The following is an 18,159-nucleotide window of genomic DNA, read 5'->3' on the forward strand; positions in this document are numbered from 1 at the left end:
CAACATTTTACTGGCAATACCCCATTTCACCTTTGTACAAGGAAGATATTATCATCCTCACTAGCAAACTGGGGCTTAGAAGGAGGCAGTAGTTCTGAGTCCCTAGGAGACTCAGTTCTTGGTCTTGCTGGACCCCCATGGCCCATGCTCATTACCGAGTCCACTGCCCCAGACACTACCTGAGTATGTGTCCAACAGCCTCCAGGACATGCTCATTAAGAGCCGGCTACATGCCAGGCATATGCTAGACTTGGGCAGCACCTCCAACCTCCTGAGCCTATGGCACAGGGAGGCCCTGGTCGTGTGTGCTCAGCTGCTCAGCCTAGAAATACAGTTTCAGGCCTGGAACCCAGATCTTCTCCCTTGTTGCCCAGGAGTCTTCCCATAGCATGACACATCTATGTTGTAATCAAAAGGATCCCATAAAGCAAACACAGAGCTTATCTCCTCACTTTACATGATATATGTTAAGTCACCGGCCTCCATAACTTGGTTAATTCTACCGCTAAAGACCTTGTAGGTCTTGTTATGTTGTATTATGTTGTGGCCAACTGCTCACCTGCCTGCTTCCCCACTACTCTGTCCTGCTTCCAGCTGACAGAGTAACAGGCTGACAAGCAGCCAATCTAAGATACAACTGGAATTTTGTGCCTCCAGTGAAATAAAGCATACGAAATCTCCTATAAATTGTGAAACACCATGCAGGTATCAGTAACAACTGCTAGTTTTTTCATAGTCTTCCTGTGTCTTATACTAATATCCTTAAAAATGAAAACCAGAAAGCCATCACTCAATTAGACTCGGGTTATTTACCTAAGACGATTTTACACTGTCATCTGCAATTTGTTAAATGACAAGTTAGTCATCTGCATTGATTTGTGTGTCCACAGAGAAAGATCGTTTATGCTGGTGCTGTTCTTGCTAACAAACCACAGAAGGAATAATGAGGAGACTGAATTTCCCCCATGCCTTTGGCTTCATCGCACAAAGCACAGCTGGCATTTTAGTGCAGAGAACATGGAATTTTTAGGGCCAGAAGGTTTTTTAAAGATCACGCAGCTCAGTGCTTCTCCACTTAACTACACACTGGAGCTCACTTCAGGGAGCTTAAAAAAAGAAGAAGGGAAGAAAAGACAGCAAGTGGATGCCCAGGCCCCACTCCTCAGAGACTCTGATTCAAGTCTGCCAGGCCATGTCCGAGCACCAGTGTTACTGAAAAGCTTCCAGGTGTTTCTTTTTTTTTTTTTTTTTAATTAAGTTTTTAATTTTATTTTTTTTTATGATAGTCACAGAGAGAGAGAGAGAGAGAGGAGAGAGAGGCAGAGACACAGGCAGAGGGAGAAGCAGGCTCCATGCACCGGGAGCCTGATGTGGGATTCGATCCCGGGTCTCCAGGATCGTGCCCTGGGCCAAAGGCAGGCGCTAAACCGCTGCGCCACCCAGGGATCCCGCTTCCAGGTGTTTCTAATGGGCAACCGAGGTTGATAACCTCCGATGTAGCCAAGTTCCTCACTTTACAGGTGAGAAATCCAGCATCTTCATGGGGAAGTGACATGAATAGAGAAGCTCAAGAAGAAGGCTGGTATCCCAGACTGGCCCCACGTTCTTGACCTCCAGGCCAATATGTGTGCACCAGAGATGGTGACCACAGTGTGCATGACGGTACACATATGCATGTGCTTTCAGGTTAAGAAAGTGAAAATGTGAATTCACAATAAACAGACTCAAAAAGGTATGAAGCTTGATTCTAGTTGCTTTGTGTTTCTTTTCAGACAATGAAGAAACAAAATATGAACTGCTGATACACTTTCAGAAGGTTGGTAGAGAGAAGCCTACAAGCCCTGCTGGAAAAGGGGGTGTGAGCAGCTCAAGAGCCCCTCGACTTTGACCCAACTGGACCAGGAGACACGTGACTCAGTGGCTGGAGTCTGAAGACCGACCTGAGCCAATCAGATTAACAGACAAAGCCGATGACTCAAGCACCTGTGACATGGCAACTAGCCCTGTGCCGCTCCCCCGTCACCCACAGTGGTCTTATTAACGCTTAAGTGAATTTCTGTTCCTTGAAACAAACAAGAAAAGTAAATTCTTACCCAGGTCATCGGAGTAGCCGAAGAACATTTGTTCATGCCACACAGCAGGTGAGGCAGAGACCTAGCCAAAGGAATCCATAAGGAATGGAGAGTTTCCCGACCATCACAATGGGATCTGACTTGTTGGAAAGTAATAAAGTCGAAGTGGGAGAGTTTTATTTGGACACAGATTATCGTCAAATATGGTTATAATGTTTTGTTTCAACAACTGGAAAAACAAGGATAATTTGCTCTGTTTTGCCGGAACACTAAGACTGAACAGCAGGAGAGACGACTTGAAAGACAACGAGGTGTGGTTCTAGTGGCTCATGGGACCATCTACTTTTTACGTATTTACTTTTATTTCTTACATTTCTGCATCCTTCGAGACTCTCAACTAACCTGAATGAAGGAAACTTTCCAGCTCACGAGGTCAGTGGGTCCCCAAAGGCCCACACAAAGGCACTCCCAGCAGTCTTCTTACAGCTGCCAAACCCTGGGAACGCCCTGAACACAGCCCACTCCCCCAGACTAGTGTTCAGGAGCAAACAGATGCCCAGAGACTGTGGGAGGGAAAGGATGACACCAGTCGCACCACCCCCACCACCCCCGGCAGGACACACCTTGAGTGCATGCCACGGAGGACACGAGGGATGAGCTGGGATGCCTCCTGGTGGGAAAGCAGAGAAGACATGGGTGGGGGGCTGGGGGGAAAGTCTTCTCCTTCCCAGATAAGCGGCACCCCACCCTCAGGGACTCCAGGGTAGACCACTGGCCACAGGACCTACCCGGTGACCAGAGCATCACCATCTCCCGCTCCATTCATCCCTGTTGGGAGGAACCTGAAGGCCATCCTCGATCCTGATAAGGCCAGCGCTCGCCTGAGCCAGGGCACCAGGTGATCACTACCTGAACGCGTCCATCGTCTTGTACTAGCTGCAGTCTCTTCACCACGTCACATTGCTCAGACACCCAACACTCTGCCTGGAGCTGACCTGGGCTCTGCATGGACAGAGGAGCCCGCAGGGCCATCCACATCAGCTGCTGATGCTGAGAGCCCTCAGGCCGTAGGGTTTCCCTCCTCACTCGCTCCTCTTCTTTCAGATGATCAGTCTTATTTTCAGCAAAAATATGAGAGCTTTGTCTGTTCCCCAAAATGGAGGCACAAACAGGAAAGTAAGTTGTCCCCGTCATACTACTGCACAGGACTTGAGGTCAGAGGAAAGCCAAGGAACAGCTCTTCTCCACCATGGAAGATGCTGAGGGCCCGCAGAGCGGAGGGCCTTCTCCCGGCATGTGCAGGAGGCCTACCGGACTAGCCCCCTGGCTCCCATCGCACCTACCACCAAGCCTCCGGCTCCGCCAGCAGTGTGAACCTGCCTCACACGTGCACCTTTACCCACTTTCCAGTCTCTGAGATTTCTTCCAGTTCTGAAAACAAGTTTAAAACCACACAAACCATATGGATTTCAAGCCAAATGAATAGAGGGAAGACCTTTGTTTACTTTTATTTCTAAATGTAAAAATAACCAAGAACCTCCCCAAGCTGGTGGGAAGCCTGGCCACAGAACTTGTCCAGGGAGACTCCTGACTCACTCTCAATAAAATATATTTTCTTTTTTTTAAGATTTTATTTATTTATTCATGAGAGACACAGAAAGAGGCAGAAACACAGGCAGAGGGAGAAGCAGGCTCCCTGCAGGGAGCCTAATGTGTGACTGATCCCAAGACCCCAGTATCAAGACCTGAGCCAAAGGCAGACACCACCCGTGGAGCCACCCAGGTGCCCCTGAAATTCATTTTCAGGCAAACAGAGATATTCAGTTATAAGGCAGCCTGCAGAGGCAGCAAGAGTTAGGAGGTTCCTGCAGAGGTTGTTGGGCATGCGGTTATTCACACTTCAACACTCATCTAACCCACACATGACTGTTTCCTCTTCTGTTGGCTTCAAAAAGAGTTCACAAGAGGCAAATAATGGTTAGTGTGGACCTTTGTGGAGAAACTAGAACATTCATCTTCACAGGGAACATAGAACATAGATCTTCACAGAGAACGTAGAACATGGATCTTCGCAGCAAACCTAAAACATGGATCTTTGCAGAGAACCTAGAATGTGAATCTTTGCTGTGAACCTAGAACATGGATCTTCAAAGAGAACCTAGAATGTGGATCTTCATGGTGAGCCTAGAACGTGGATCTCTGCCACGAACCTAAAAGGTGGGTCTTTGAGGTGAATCTAGAACATGGATCTTCCCCGTGACCCTAGAACATGGATATTTGCCATGAACCTAGAATGTGGATCTTCGCTGTGAACCTAGAATGTGGATCTTCATGGTGAACCTAGAACGTGAATCGTTAAGGTACATGATTCAGTCAGAAGAACCATGGGCTGGGTCAACTGTGGGTTCTAATGGGATTCTGTCCCTGCATCTCCACATTTAACATCCAAGGGACCAAGTTTGTCATCTGTTAAATGAGAACAAAAATGCCTCAGGGAGAAAAAAAAATTGCTCAGTGATGTTGCTGAAATCTAACAACAGATGTGAAAACACTCAGGAACGTATAACCCATGCAAACACACTATTATTATTGCTTAGTGATGCTTCAGCAACACAAGAGACCAGTGGGATGATAATCCAGGAGGAACAGCTCACAAACTCGCACCCTGAAAGTGCGGCAGGTCCCAAGCCAAGCTTGATCTCCTGAGCTGAGCAGCAGTGAGGAACACCTGCGTCAGCGTGAACAGAGACCTATGGCTGCCTGCCCCTTACCTGGTGCTCCACTGGGAGCCCAGCCTCTGTGGAAACTGCTTCCAAACTCCTCCAGATCAATGCCCCAAGATGCCAAGGGTCATCCAGGGCCCCACATGCTGAATGTCACATGTCCTCTCAAAGCACCTGTAGTGGCATCATGTTGGCTGGAAATCAGCCTCCTTGCCCCCTCGATGCTGGCTGCTGGACATTTACCAACACACCACTACCTTGACCACTGGAACAGGGCTAACAGTCTCCCGTTCACCAAAAATTAAGGTTTTTTTTTTAAAGTATAATCTTTAGACCCAAAGTTCAGTGTAAAATTTTGCTCTAAGGATAAAGAATTTTGGGGCTTCTCAAAGTGGCACAACCACTGATTTCATCATTCATCCAGCTTCTTGGTTGTATCTGAAAATATCAACAACTTTTTTTTCTTTAAGATTTATTTATTTGAGCGAGAGAGCATGAGAGAGAGAGAGAGAGGGCGAGAGAGAGTGAGAGCACAGAGGCAGGCATAGGGGCAGAGGGAGAGGGAGACTCTCAAGCAGACTCACTGCTGAGCACAGAGCCTGACCTGGGCCTCGATCTCACAACCCTATGGTCATGACTTGAGCTGAAATCAGGAATCAGATACTCAACCCACTGAGCCCCCTGAGCCCCCCAACAGCTTCTGATCCCTAATGCCAATTTCATGTCTCCCCCCAACACCTCCAGCAAAACTGAATCAAATTTAAATCAGCCTTTACAGGAAACAACAAATGTTGGAGAGGATGTAGAGAAACGGGAACCCTCTTGCATTGTTGGTGGGAATGTGAACTGGTGCAGCCACTCTGGAAAACTGTGGAGGTTCCTCAAAGAGTTAAAAATAGACCTGCCCTACGACCCAGCAATTGCACTGTGGGGGATTTACCTCAAAGATACAGATGCAATGACACGCCGGGACAACTGCACCCCAATGTTTATAGCAGCAATGTCCACAATATGGCCTCGGTGTCTATCAAAAGATGAATGGATAAAGAAGATGTGGTCTACGTATACAATGGAATATTCCTCAGCCATTAGAAATGACAAATACCCACCATTTGCTTCGACGTGGATGGAACTGGAGGGTATTATGCTGAGTGAAGTAAGTCAATCAGAGAAGGACAAACATTATATGGTCTCATTCATTTGAGGAATATAAAAAATAGTGAAAGGGAATAAAGGGGAAAGGAGAAAAAATGAGTGGGAAATATCAGAAAGGGAGACAGAAGATGAGAGACTCCTAACTCTGGGAAATGAACTAGAAGTGGTAGAAAGGGAGGTGGGCAGGGGGTGGGGGTGACTGGGTGATGGGCACTGAGGGGGGCGCTTGATGGGATGAGCACTGCGTCTTATTCTATATGTTGGCAAATTGAACATCAAAAAAATAAATTTAAAAAATAAATAAAAATAAAAAAATAAAAATAATAAAAAATAAATAAATCAGCCTTTAGCAGATTCCTCTAAATACTACAATTCTATTCTCAGCATCCTAGTAAGGGAGGAGGAACAGCCTTGAAGATACGTTAAAACTCTAAAACCATTCCTGCCACAACCCGTGTCTGTTCTCTGTCCATACGTTGCGCTGGGACTGGCTGCATCCATGTGGGTGTCCCCCCAGCTGGCCCGCATGACCCCACTCCTGGAACGGCCTACAAGTGGGCCGGCCCTCAGGAGAGCAGATGGGGCCTGTGGTCGGACATGAATGCACACACCGTGTCAGAGACGGATAGGTGCCACTGCGCCCTGGGAAAATGTGGGAAAAGGCAGGACACTAAGCCCCCCCATTCTGGAGGGTGTTCTGATCTCCATGGCAACCAGACTCTGGGGTGGGGGAGGAAAGGAAGCCAAGCTCCCCGCTCTGAGCACTGACAGCCACACAGACCACAGACTCAGGCTGCTGTGGGGAGCACAGCCACCCACTCGGAAGATCCAGTGTGGCCCTAAGTGACCTGATGGAACCACCGTCTTGGCTTCAAGAGAGCCCAAGCCATCCGGCCCTCATGGTGACGGTGACATTGTGGACAAGAATGAGCTATTGCTTCTGATGTTAATTTTACATTGTTTTATTTCTTAATTGCTATGCTTCCGAATCAATTTGTGTGTTACGCCCCTCCCCCCAGTATTGTAGAGCAAGTCTTGTGTTAAAAGCCCAGTGTGACAGCGTCATGATGTAGTAGTGTCTTACTGGTTTTTTAATAAATCCTTTTTTTTTTAATAAATCCTTTTGTATAAAAATAAAATAAAATAAACATCAGGTTGGCTGCAAGTATCACAAAAACAAACTGTTTTAAGCATTTGAAAGGAAAAGAAAAAACCTGCAAAGCAGAAACGACTGCAATATAAACCTGACTATTCACAATTCTTGGCTCTGATTTAGTTAAATCTGCTTGGTCTGTCCCCTGAGGCACCGTGCTCCTTCACAGCAGAGCATCTCCTTCCTTCTGTGCTGGTAGCATCCTTAGAACCCGTAACACTAAAGTGACCTCAGAGCACAGACTCGGGCCAGAAAGGCAGGCAGTGCAAGTGTGGGGGGTGGTCACAGTCCTCATGGACCTCGGCCGTGTCGCCCATGCACAGCTGACCATGCATCACCCAAACTCTGAACCAGACAGAGGGGGCCTGGTGTACCTGGAGACTCCCTATGTGGCATCTGCTCACCCATCAGAACGCTGATGAAGCTTCTGGAGCGACAGCGTGAAGGCTACGGGTTGTGGATGCTGCAGGAAACACAAGTGTAACCGGCACTTCCCAAGAACTCCCCCTGGAGAAACACCCTCAGTGGCTCTGGGTTTGGATGTGCCCCGGAAAACATGCACACGGGCCTCCTCTGCCAGACAGCTGACTGTCCTACCCCAACCTCACAAGTGGAGACTGGGGAGGTAATTCAATGAGCTAGTATATCACCCTAGAAACTGGGGACACAAGGGAAAAAGAGTATTTCAGAAATGTCCTAGAAATGTGCATATCCACAGTCCTCGAGGTCAGCAACCAGCGGGCCCTGGGCAGCCCCCCTATGCCCCACCGCCTCTGTGGGGGGGGGCCTCCCAGGGGAAGCGGGAGGAACTCCATGGCAGGATGACATGTGAGCAGCTAGGAAAGCAGGTGCCGGGCTCTGGATGACACCGGCCTCTCAGCTGAAGGAAGCATCCTGAGAAGGGTCCAGGCAATGACGAAGGAGGCCACGGCCAGCAGGTGGTACATGTAAGCTATATGGTGTGCGTGGGCAGCATCCTGGGGGCCTCCCAGTAGCTAAGGACAAGAGCGACAAGGAGCTGTGGCAGGCCCCATGGCACGTTGGGGACGGGCCAAGGAGCCACTGCAATGGTGACGGCAAAGTCCACGCGACCCTGTGGGCCCATCTTGGGTCCTGGTTAACCGCCTCAAGCTGCAAGATGCAGACACGTCTCCGTGAGGGTCAGCAGGCAGTGTGACAGGAAGGTGTCTGGGGCCCCAGTCCTCAGAACCGTGATGTGCAGAAACACAATCCACCAGAGCCCACGTCCTCAACACCCAGCCTTGGGGCAGGAGGCTGAGCTGCAGGTACACACCCAGCCCCAAACCCGCTATTACTGCTTATTTGGAACGATACGCGCCCACATTATTTCCCCACTACTGGTTATTTTAGTTACACAGACATACCCAGTAGGACTAACCAGGGCCGTATTTGTGATGCTGCGTGTGAGTGTGCACAGGTGGGAACACGCACGTCCAAGGCTGTGCACAGGTGGGAAACACTATAGCTGTGCACAGGTGCACAAATGGAGCTGAATCCAGCTTAACTCAAGTGATTAATGCAGAGGCTCAAAACTGCATTTCTCTTCCTGCTAATAAGCCAGATGAAATTTTGCTTCACACTGTTTAACTCAGTAATTAATTTCCATTCCTTTTAGGTTTGATTAATTGGCATTTAGGAGCACCACAAGCCTCCTGGTCACGCAGGGTGGTATCAGCCCACGTCCCACAGCCCTCCCGTGAGGACGAGGGGGCATGACCCTGCCCACGGAACAGCCCCTGGGTGGTACGTGTTGTTTGGGCAATAAATTCACTGAGCACAGTCCAGGGGGCAAGACCAGTGAGTTGCACTTGCTGGACCCTTATCATGAGCAAGCGCCTGGCACATTCCATGTTAAGGGGCATGGACGTCAGCCAGGTGGGGCACGCGGCCATTGGTAACCACCACTGCCTGCAGGTGGGGTGATGGCTGGCCGAGGGAAGGGATACGGAGGAAGATCTTTCCCCTGGGGTCGATGTATTTCCAAAGCGTTCATTTTCCAGGAGAATATGTCCATACACTATTGGCATAATTTATTTTTGAAGCAACATGTGATAAACCTAAAAGCAGGGGAAGGACCCCAGTGATTAACACTTTCTCTTTTTATAAACGAGACTTGCTTCCATCTTCTGTTATCAAAATAATTCCAAAGTGGCTCCACTAATAACGATGCTCTCCTTCTCCCACCAGGCGGTGCACACCAGGCACTCACATACGTGATTGGAGCACGTTGAACATACATATTGAACATTTCATTTTTTAAAAAAGATGTTATTTATTTATTCATGAGAGACACAGAGAGAGAGGCAGAGACACAGGCAGAGGGAGAAGCAGGCTCTGCAGGGAGCAGGACTCGATCCAAGGACCCCGGGGTCATGCCCTGAGCTGAAGGCAGATGCTCAACCACTGAGTCACCCCAGGCGTCCCCATATTGAACATTTCAGAACAACAAAAACATCATGCTCAAAAGGAAGAACTAGAATGAGCTATGGTGTTATCTTTGGGGTAGTTTTTTTGTGTCCTTTAGTCTTTATTTCCAGATTTTATAGGTTACCATTAGGAAAACAAAATATTATTATTATTATTATTATTATTTATTATTATTATTATTATTATTATTATTTTAAGGATTTATTTCCTTTTTATTTTTCACCAATATATTTCATTTCATTTTTCACATCAACAGAGTTGGGCTTGGTGAGGGGGTTCCCCAGGAGAGCAGGAGAGATGGATGGATCCCTCTGGGGGTGGTCCAGGGGATAAATAAAACCTTTTATTTTAAAAATCTGTGTAACAGATGCAAGTATACATTGTGAGAACCTATACACTGTGACTGAGCACAGGACTACGCCTTCCTGTCCCTTCCTTGATCTCTACAACCTCCTTCGATCTGCCAACACCGCTGGTGCCTGCAGTCAGGTGGCTTCCTGGCCCCCAGAGTACAGACACTCCCCAACCTCAGGAGCACATGAGCACTGGGTAATCAATCACCTGGGGCATGTGCTGCCTTCTCAGAGAGGAGGAGGGGATTCTAGGTCAACCAGGAGGACTTCCTGACAGAGGAGAGTCCTGGTGCCACCATGGTAACATTCAGTCCATGGCATGTGTCAGCTAGAAAACAACACATTAATTAGAAATTAATAAGTTTTCTCTTTAAGTTCACTTCACAATGTGACATCCTTCTCAGGTCCCCAAAGGTGCTTCCTCGTGGCGGGCATGTCTCCGGAAAACTGAGGCATGTGAGAAAGTTCTGGAAACAATCACCATGTAGTTTGAGAGATAATTTTGCATTGCATTTTATGGATAATATGTGTGTGGTGGCTCCTCCAACACTGGGTTCTAATTTCCTACTCTCCAAACAGCTATTCAGCTTCAAACCGACAAACATAAGTATCTGAATTGTTGGGTTTTTTTAAGTGTGCCAAATTCTCTATTAAAGTAAAATAAAACAAACAAAAATCTTTGAAATCTCCGTAATATGTCCTTTCTACACATTGCTTGAAATCTAAATAGATTTAACAGCTCTGGCTGGAGGAGCTGCAGGAAAGGGCCCCACTGTCCCACACCCAACCCCTAAAAATGCATCAGAGAGAGAGGACAGTTAGTGTCGCTGCCTGGCTCTGAACCCCACAGATCGCAGGTTCGCAGCAGCTCGACCACAGAAAGCGGGCAGATGTGACAGCGGCAGTGGCAGCGGCACAGACCCCATCCTGAACAAAGACTCACCGTTGGGTCACCCACCAAATGGAAACCGTCCGGGAAGAAACATGAGCTGCGCAGGAGCCCTACTCTCCCACCTTCCGCTTCCACCCTTGGGGCTCAACCAACACGCAAGAAAGACCCAACACCGGAGCAGGACATGGGAGGGCTGCCCCTGCACTGCACATGGGAGCCACCACCTGCACGACCCTCCTCAGGCGTCCCCCTCCCTGCGGCTCCCCCGAGAGCCGTCATCAGGCCCACACTCATGCAGTCTTATCGTCTGGCCCCAAGCAGGGTCCCCAAGGAAGTCACAGAAATGCCCTCTGAGCAGAGCAGTCAGTTCCAAGCCCCAACCAGCATCGGCTACCCCGAGAGCAGGGAGAGTGAGCTCACAACTTCCTTGTGCCCCAACTGTGGCCTGGACAGAAGGAGGCCCAGTGACAGGAACAGGCAGGTGCCTGAGTTGGAGAATGAGGGCAGGGTGAGGAGGAAACAGCAGGCAAGAGCAGTTGGGCATGTTCCCGCAGACATGAGCTAGGCTGACACAGGGTCGTGCCCTTGCCCATCACCGCCCCCTGCACTTCAAGGCACAGGGTCAGCAGAGCCGTGAGTGTGCCCACATGCACACAGCAATGAGCAGCAGGATGGCAGCACTCCAGGGCTTCTCGGAAATCTTCAGTCTGGAAGGGACGTTAAAGTGCCAAGTGCCGTGAGCAGGACAAGCCATAGTGTTGGTGCTGAGCAGTGGAAGGCAGGCAAGTCAGAGCACGAACGGACAGCAAGGGTGACGGCACACGGGAACCGGACGGCATGCGGGCAACGGAGACAGAGCCACATACAGGGCGGTTGCTGCCACGCACCCCTGATGTTGGAGCCACCTGGCTGTGACCTCAAACACCCAGGCTGGCCTCTGGAGTCTGACCTCACCCCACGGGTGGGTCTCGGGCCCCGAGGAGCAGACAGGAGGGCGAGACAGGTGAGACACAGACGCCACTGCCGAGAAGAGCTGGCAGGAACCGCGGGACCTGTGCACCAGGGGACCCAAGGCCAAGGAGGAAACAAACAGGACACACAAGTCACAGAGCAAACTCAGGTAATTCTGGCCATTGGAGAAGAGCTGTCAGAGCTCCAGAAGTGCCACCCTCATGTCCACGTAGAGAAGGTTCTAGAAATGCGTTTACACGAAGCCGTACCGGTGACCTAACTACTATGAAGGCAGGTTTCTGAATTCTTTTTTAGTGGACTTGGGTCCATGGCCAATAACCCTAAATGGGAGACAAGCAAACACAGATGCTATGTCCTAAAAACAGATTCTGAAGGTATAATCATTGATTCCCCCCCTCAAAGCCCCACAGCCCACGATGCACTGATCTGATTCGTAAGAATATCTCATTGGAAAACAGCCAAAATACTAAAGAAAACGTCAAGCACAAAGCTCTCTTCTGCTTTGATATGTGAACATATTTTAAACATTAGAAAAGATGCAAATGTTTTTTAAGGCTATGTTATACTCGGGGGCTCCCAGCACAAGCACAGAGTACAAAGCAGGTTTGCAGATGGCTGTGCACAGCTTCAGAAAATGCTGGAGATGGAAGGGTGACTGACAACCCAGGACCCGCACCTGCAGCATGGGGTAAAGGCCGCAGGCAGTGCCGCTAAACCACAAGCAGACACTGTCGACGGAAATGCCTTCTGCTTTCCTGCTACTTTCCATTTTTTCAAAGCTTCTGACGTGAGCACATCTCCATCAAAGGATGAGAAGTGAGAGCAGGTGACTAACGAAGCCGAAAGGAGGAGGAGGACGTGCGTCCAGGAGGGGCCCAGGCACAGGGTGAGCCCATCAGCTGGTGCGGGCAGACGGGCACGTCCACATTGTCTGCTGGAGGGATCCAGAAGCATCAAGAGGTGCTGAGCCGGCAACAAAGCCCCTGCCTGCCCGCTTTCTGCTCAGCTGGCTGCGGCCTAGTCACACGCAAGGCCTTGGGGACTTAGGCCCATGTGGGGTTTCCCACAGGTCAGCAGGTCATTGCAAGGACAGAGCCCTCCCTCTGGGGCCTGGTGAGAGGAAGCCCCTGGGGGGCAGCTGTGGTGCCTGCACCCCCTGCTCATGTCCAGAGGCAGTCCCCCAGCCCCATGGTCGGGTCAACCTCCTCCCTGCTCTCATTTCCATGGGGGCAGATCATCGTGGAGGAGCAGGCACATGGCGGAGAGTCGTGCTTCCTGAAAGAAATTCTTTCTCCTCCGCAGGCAGAGGAGCCCCCAGGACACTTAAGAAAATCCAACGCAGGTCAAGCAGCCACCCTGGGCACACAGCCCTTTAGTGCAGCTTCCCCCCCTGAGACTCAGGAAAATGCCAAGGAAATACCGGCCCCTCAGTGGGTCCAAGGGCCTCAGGGATCACTGAGAGCCCTCAGGCTGCCCCCAAGGGAAGGATTTAGAATATTCAGACCCTAAACTTTTTCCTCATTTCTGGGGTCTCAGGACGAGTCTCACTCGCATCCTCGACCACAGGGACCACAGTGACCATAGTGACCATGCCCACCATGCCAACCATGGCAACCACGGCATGCCCAGGGGCCTCCAGGGAGAACGGACTTGTTGAGCAACTGGATAAAATTAAAACTGAATGGCCACGAGTTATCACTTCTGCAAGGCCAGGAGACTTCTCGGCAGACGTCCCCTAGCCTTGAATAACGGGCTGCCATACAAAGCTCACCTGGTAACCCCCAAAACCATGCTCAGGAATTGCCCAAGAAAAGCAAGTGAAGGTCAAACCCTGAGGATCTGGCCTCTACATCTTGCCGTTAAAATGATCTTCACAGATGTTGCTGGGTTCCCCAACACCTTTATTTTTTTTAATTTTATTTATTTATTCATAGAGACAGAGAGAGAGAGAGAGAGGCAGAGACACAGGCAGAGGGAGAAGCAGGTACCATGCAGAGAGCCTGACATCGGACTCGATCCAGGGTCTCCAGGATCACGCCCTAGGCTGCAGGCGGCACTAAACCACTGCGCCACCGGGGCTGCCCTTCCCCAACACCTTTATCCAGAATTTTTGTCTATCTAGACAAAAACATTATCAAGTCTATGTCCTTGGCATCTAGGAGCGCAGTCAGGACAGCCAGTAGCTCCACAGTGTGGCCTTATGACCTAAACAGTCAAGACAGACTACCTCCTTCCAAAACACAAGTGAAATGGTTCCCACAAAGCTGATGTTTAAAATCCATTCTATAAAACCCGCTGCTCGGCTCCCTGAAATGACCCAGAGGAGTCAGATCTGAGCACCAAGCTTGGGTTCCCGGTGAGCAGAGCCCTTCCCACAGAGCCAGCTGTACCCAAGAACCTCCTTGGCTAGGGGCATCGGGGTGAACAGACCCCACAGGACAGGGACCAGGGCCTGGGATGTCCACACCCCAAAAGACAGGGACCAGGGCCTCAGGGTGTCCACACTCCACAGGAGAGGGACCAGGGCCTTGGGGTGTCTAGACCCCACAGGACTGGGATCAGAGCCTTGGGGTGTTCAGACCCCACAGGACAGGGACCAGGGCCTCAGGGTGACCAGACCCCGCGGGACTGGGACCAGGGCCTCGGGGTGTCCAGAACCCACAGGGACCAGGGCCTTAGGGTGTCCACACCCCACAGGACAGGGACCAGGGCCTCGGGGTGTCCAGATCCCACAGGGACCAGGGCCTTAGGGTGTCCACACCCCACAGGACAGGGACCAGGGCCTCGGGGTGTCCAGATCCCACAGGGACCAGGGCCTCAGGGGTGTCTGGATCCCAAAGGCTTTCCCAGCCTCTCCAGGGTCGGGGCGTAGGTTCTCCTGCTACTACCTAATCTCTCCAAGCTGACTATACTTGTCATTGTTCCTGGTGTCAAATTAAAGCTTCCTATTATCCTATTTTTTCCAGAGCCATAAACCAGAGGAGCCTGTGGGGCACCCAGGAGATCAGCACCTCTGCTGACAGGCCCAGTTCATGATCACTAAACACGAAAATGAAAAAAAGTGTTGTGAGCACTTTCAACAAATACATTTATTTGGTCGTCCTCCTTCACAGCCCAAGAAAGTTTTGGAAGGAAACAAAGGACACAGAAGGAGGAGGAAAAACGAAGGAGTCCCGGGAAGGAGGCCCCTTCACATGTCGGGGCTCAGCCTGTGCCCTCAGGGGCCAGCTTCCATGCCCCGGGAAGCGCCGTTGCAGGAATGAGGCTGTGGACCGACCCCGGCCACCCTCTCTCTGGACTCGGCCCAGCTCCAAGCCTGCACCTGATGCCCTGTGGGGCTGAGCGCTTGGCGGCACCCTGGCCAGCAAAGCTCCCTTCTGTTCATCCACCGAGGGGCATGGACACAGGCTTTCCTAGGAACAGGATCGTATCATGACTGCTGCTCTGACAATTGCTTTTAAGACATTTTCCTGGTTAGCAAACAGATATTTAAATCATTTTTAAGTATCTACATAATTTCCCAAGCTGCAGCCCGTCCATAATTCAGACCTCTCCCCTATCAGTGGACTCACAGGTGTCACAGGGTTTGCTACCACAAATACGGGCACACAGCTTTGCTTTTATTTATGTGACTCCCCCAAAACAAACTGAATTATATTATATTATTACTATATTATTATATGATATTATTATATTATTTTGTATTGTATTATCATAATATATTATGCTATGATATTATTATATTTGTCACTTAATGGACATCACCAGATTATACAGCAGAGACTGTGACCACCTCATACTCCAGGGGGATGTGTGCCTACTTCCCCGCGTTCTCACCAGCACTGGATGCGTCACTTATCTTTTTAATCTGCCAATCTGCTGAGTGTGGTTTATGTTTAAATTTCCCTAAACCATCTTCAGGGTAAACATTCCCATTGAACACATGGACCATTTTCATTTCCTCTTCCGCAAATCACCATTTGCATCTTTGCCCCAATTTCTTATTCAGGGCTCTGCCTTTTTCTCATAAGGAGTGGGAGTTCTTCGCAAGAATGAGACTCTCTGGTCTACCAATAATGGTTCTCCCAGTCTGGTTATCTTTTTTCTTTTTTAATTGTGACATTAGATAACATAACATCCGTAACCTAAACTGCAGCATTGAATCCATGTCTAAGTTCAGCAGCACTGAGCACATTCTCATGGTTGTACAACCATCACCTCTGCCATCTCCAGAACCTTCTATCTCCCCAAACTCAAATGCTGTCCCTGTCAGACACAAACTGCATCCCCACCAACCAGGCCCCTGCTGCCCACCTGCCTCAATGGATCGGACAGCTCCAGGGACCTCGCTGACATGCAATCACAGAGCATCTGCCCCCACCCCCGCTATTTTTTAAGAATTTTTTATTTGAGAGAGAGAGTGAGCATGGGAGGGGGGTAGAGGAGGAGCATCTCCAGCAGATGCCCCGATGAGCAGGGAGCCCAACGCGGGGCTCGATCCCATGACCCTGAGATCAGGACCTGAGCCAAAACCAAGAGGCAGACCCTCCACCAGCCAAGCCCCCAGGTGCCCCTGAGCACGCACCATTCGAGGCTAGTTTATATCCCTGAGCTCCTCAAGGTGCATCCATGTCAGAGCAGGTGTTGGAAATCCCTCCCCTTCGAAGCTGACACGAACCCACGGTGTGCACATGGCCCTGTGTTTACTGCGTTGAACACTGGTGCTGCCCCTCTCCTGGCTGCCGTGCTCGCTGCCACTGTGACACCGGGTATGCACATGACTACATGAGTCCTTGCCTGCCACCCTCTAGGGCATCGCATGGTGACCCTACGTCAGACTTTGCTGGACCGTCCACACCCCTTGCTGGCAGGGGCGCAGCCTTACACTCCCACCAATGGTGCTCGAGGGGACAAGGGGTCAGATTTCCCCACAGCCTCACCCACAGTCCTTCCTGTTTCTATTTTAGGTTTTGACAGTAACCGTCCTGGGAGGTGTAAGTATGTTCATCTTTTGTCTTTCTTTAGAAAGTATCTTATCCCATGAAACCTTTTGACTTGTGATTCAGAAAGTCTGGGGGACACTGGAGAGCATCTCTGAGGCTAACAGGCTTACCTATCTCTGTTTCCAAGGAAAGGAGAGGAGTGAAGAGGAAGAGAGGGAAGCTGTGTCTGCCACAGAACATTCTGGACTCCACAGGGTGGCCCGCCCATGCCCCCAGAGCTGTGAGGTCACACCTGTCTGCCCTGCAGCCAGCGGCCTGGACGATGCAGTGGCCGCCTCGTCCTCCTCTCACTCCCTCTTAGCTACTCAGACACAGCTTAAGACCAGATGACGCCTGCCCTGCTGCCTCCCAGACCCGAACTGTAGAGAAAGACAGCAGACGCCATCTACCCCAGGAGTCACAGCCATCATCCTGCATGACATCAACATGCTTCCATGCAGGGAAGGAAGCAGGGAAGGAAACCCCCACAGTGTCATGACCTGAGGCCAGCTCTTGTCGAGAACAAGGGATGGGAAAAGAACTGTAGTTCTAACTATGCTGGGGCCACTTACGTCTCCAACTTAAACACACACCCATCTGCTTCCTTCATAATCGAATTTCACCGAGGGCAGGTGGCAGATTTTTAAAAACAAGATTTCTTAAAAGCCATCTCCAAATAAAAGCAGCATGAGGTGAACTCACAAGCCACCCCCAGGGTGGGGGTGGAATGCTGAGGGGGAGGCCCGACCACGGGGAAGGGTCGCAGGCACCCAGCCAGCAGGACCCCCTGCGTCCACCATCAGGGAGGTTTGACCGCACTGTCTCCCCCCACCCCCCTGCCCGGGTCACCGGCACCATGATCTGCACAGAATTCTTTCCCTAAACCCTCCCCCAAACCACACAGAACAGCACCGTGCAGAGCTGTAGCCATTCGTCCCAAGGACAAAGCAGGAGCGTCGGCAGCCCCAAAACCCCAGGTGCACAGGCCCATCCTCTCCTGGGACACTCACGGCAGCAGGTACTGGCATTTGGACCCTCAGGGCTGCCCCACGCCAGGCCCCCAGCAGCCAGACAGTGAACAGCACCTGTGGCTCGTGCATAGCCTCCAGGGACCGGGCCCCTGTGAACCGGGCCCCACCTACGGCCTCGTTTGCACACACGCCTGGGGGAGTGAGCGGCACCTGTGCCAGGACACAGCAGGGAGCCCAACACGCCCACAAATGACCTGAGAGACCAGCACAGCAGGAGTGGAGCGGCCACACCCGTCACACTCATTCCTCCCACAAACCCAAGGCCGCTGCACACCCGTGTGGTCCAGGAACCGCAGTGCCAGGCAAAACTCCGAGCAGGTGCCGGACTCAGTCCTCCCCCAACAGGTGAGGGCCGCCACGGACTGGCGGCGCCCAGAC

General features: G+C 50.7%; 1 protein-coding gene across 1 annotated transcript in view; it reads right to left on the reverse strand.

The window, feature by feature from the left end:
* PTPRN2 (protein tyrosine phosphatase receptor type N2) overlaps positions 1-18,159 on the reverse strand; it is a 727,688-nt gene that overhangs the window by 642,036 nt on the left and 67,493 nt on the right. The gene's annotated exons all lie outside the window — the stretch shown is intronic.

The sequence above is a fragment of the Canis lupus genome, chromosome 16, assembly GCF_011100685.1.
Source record: "Canis lupus familiaris isolate Mischka breed German Shepherd chromosome 16, alternate assembly UU_Cfam_GSD_1.0, whole genome shotgun sequence".
NCBI lineage: Eukaryota > Metazoa > Chordata > Mammalia > Carnivora > Canidae > Canis > Canis lupus.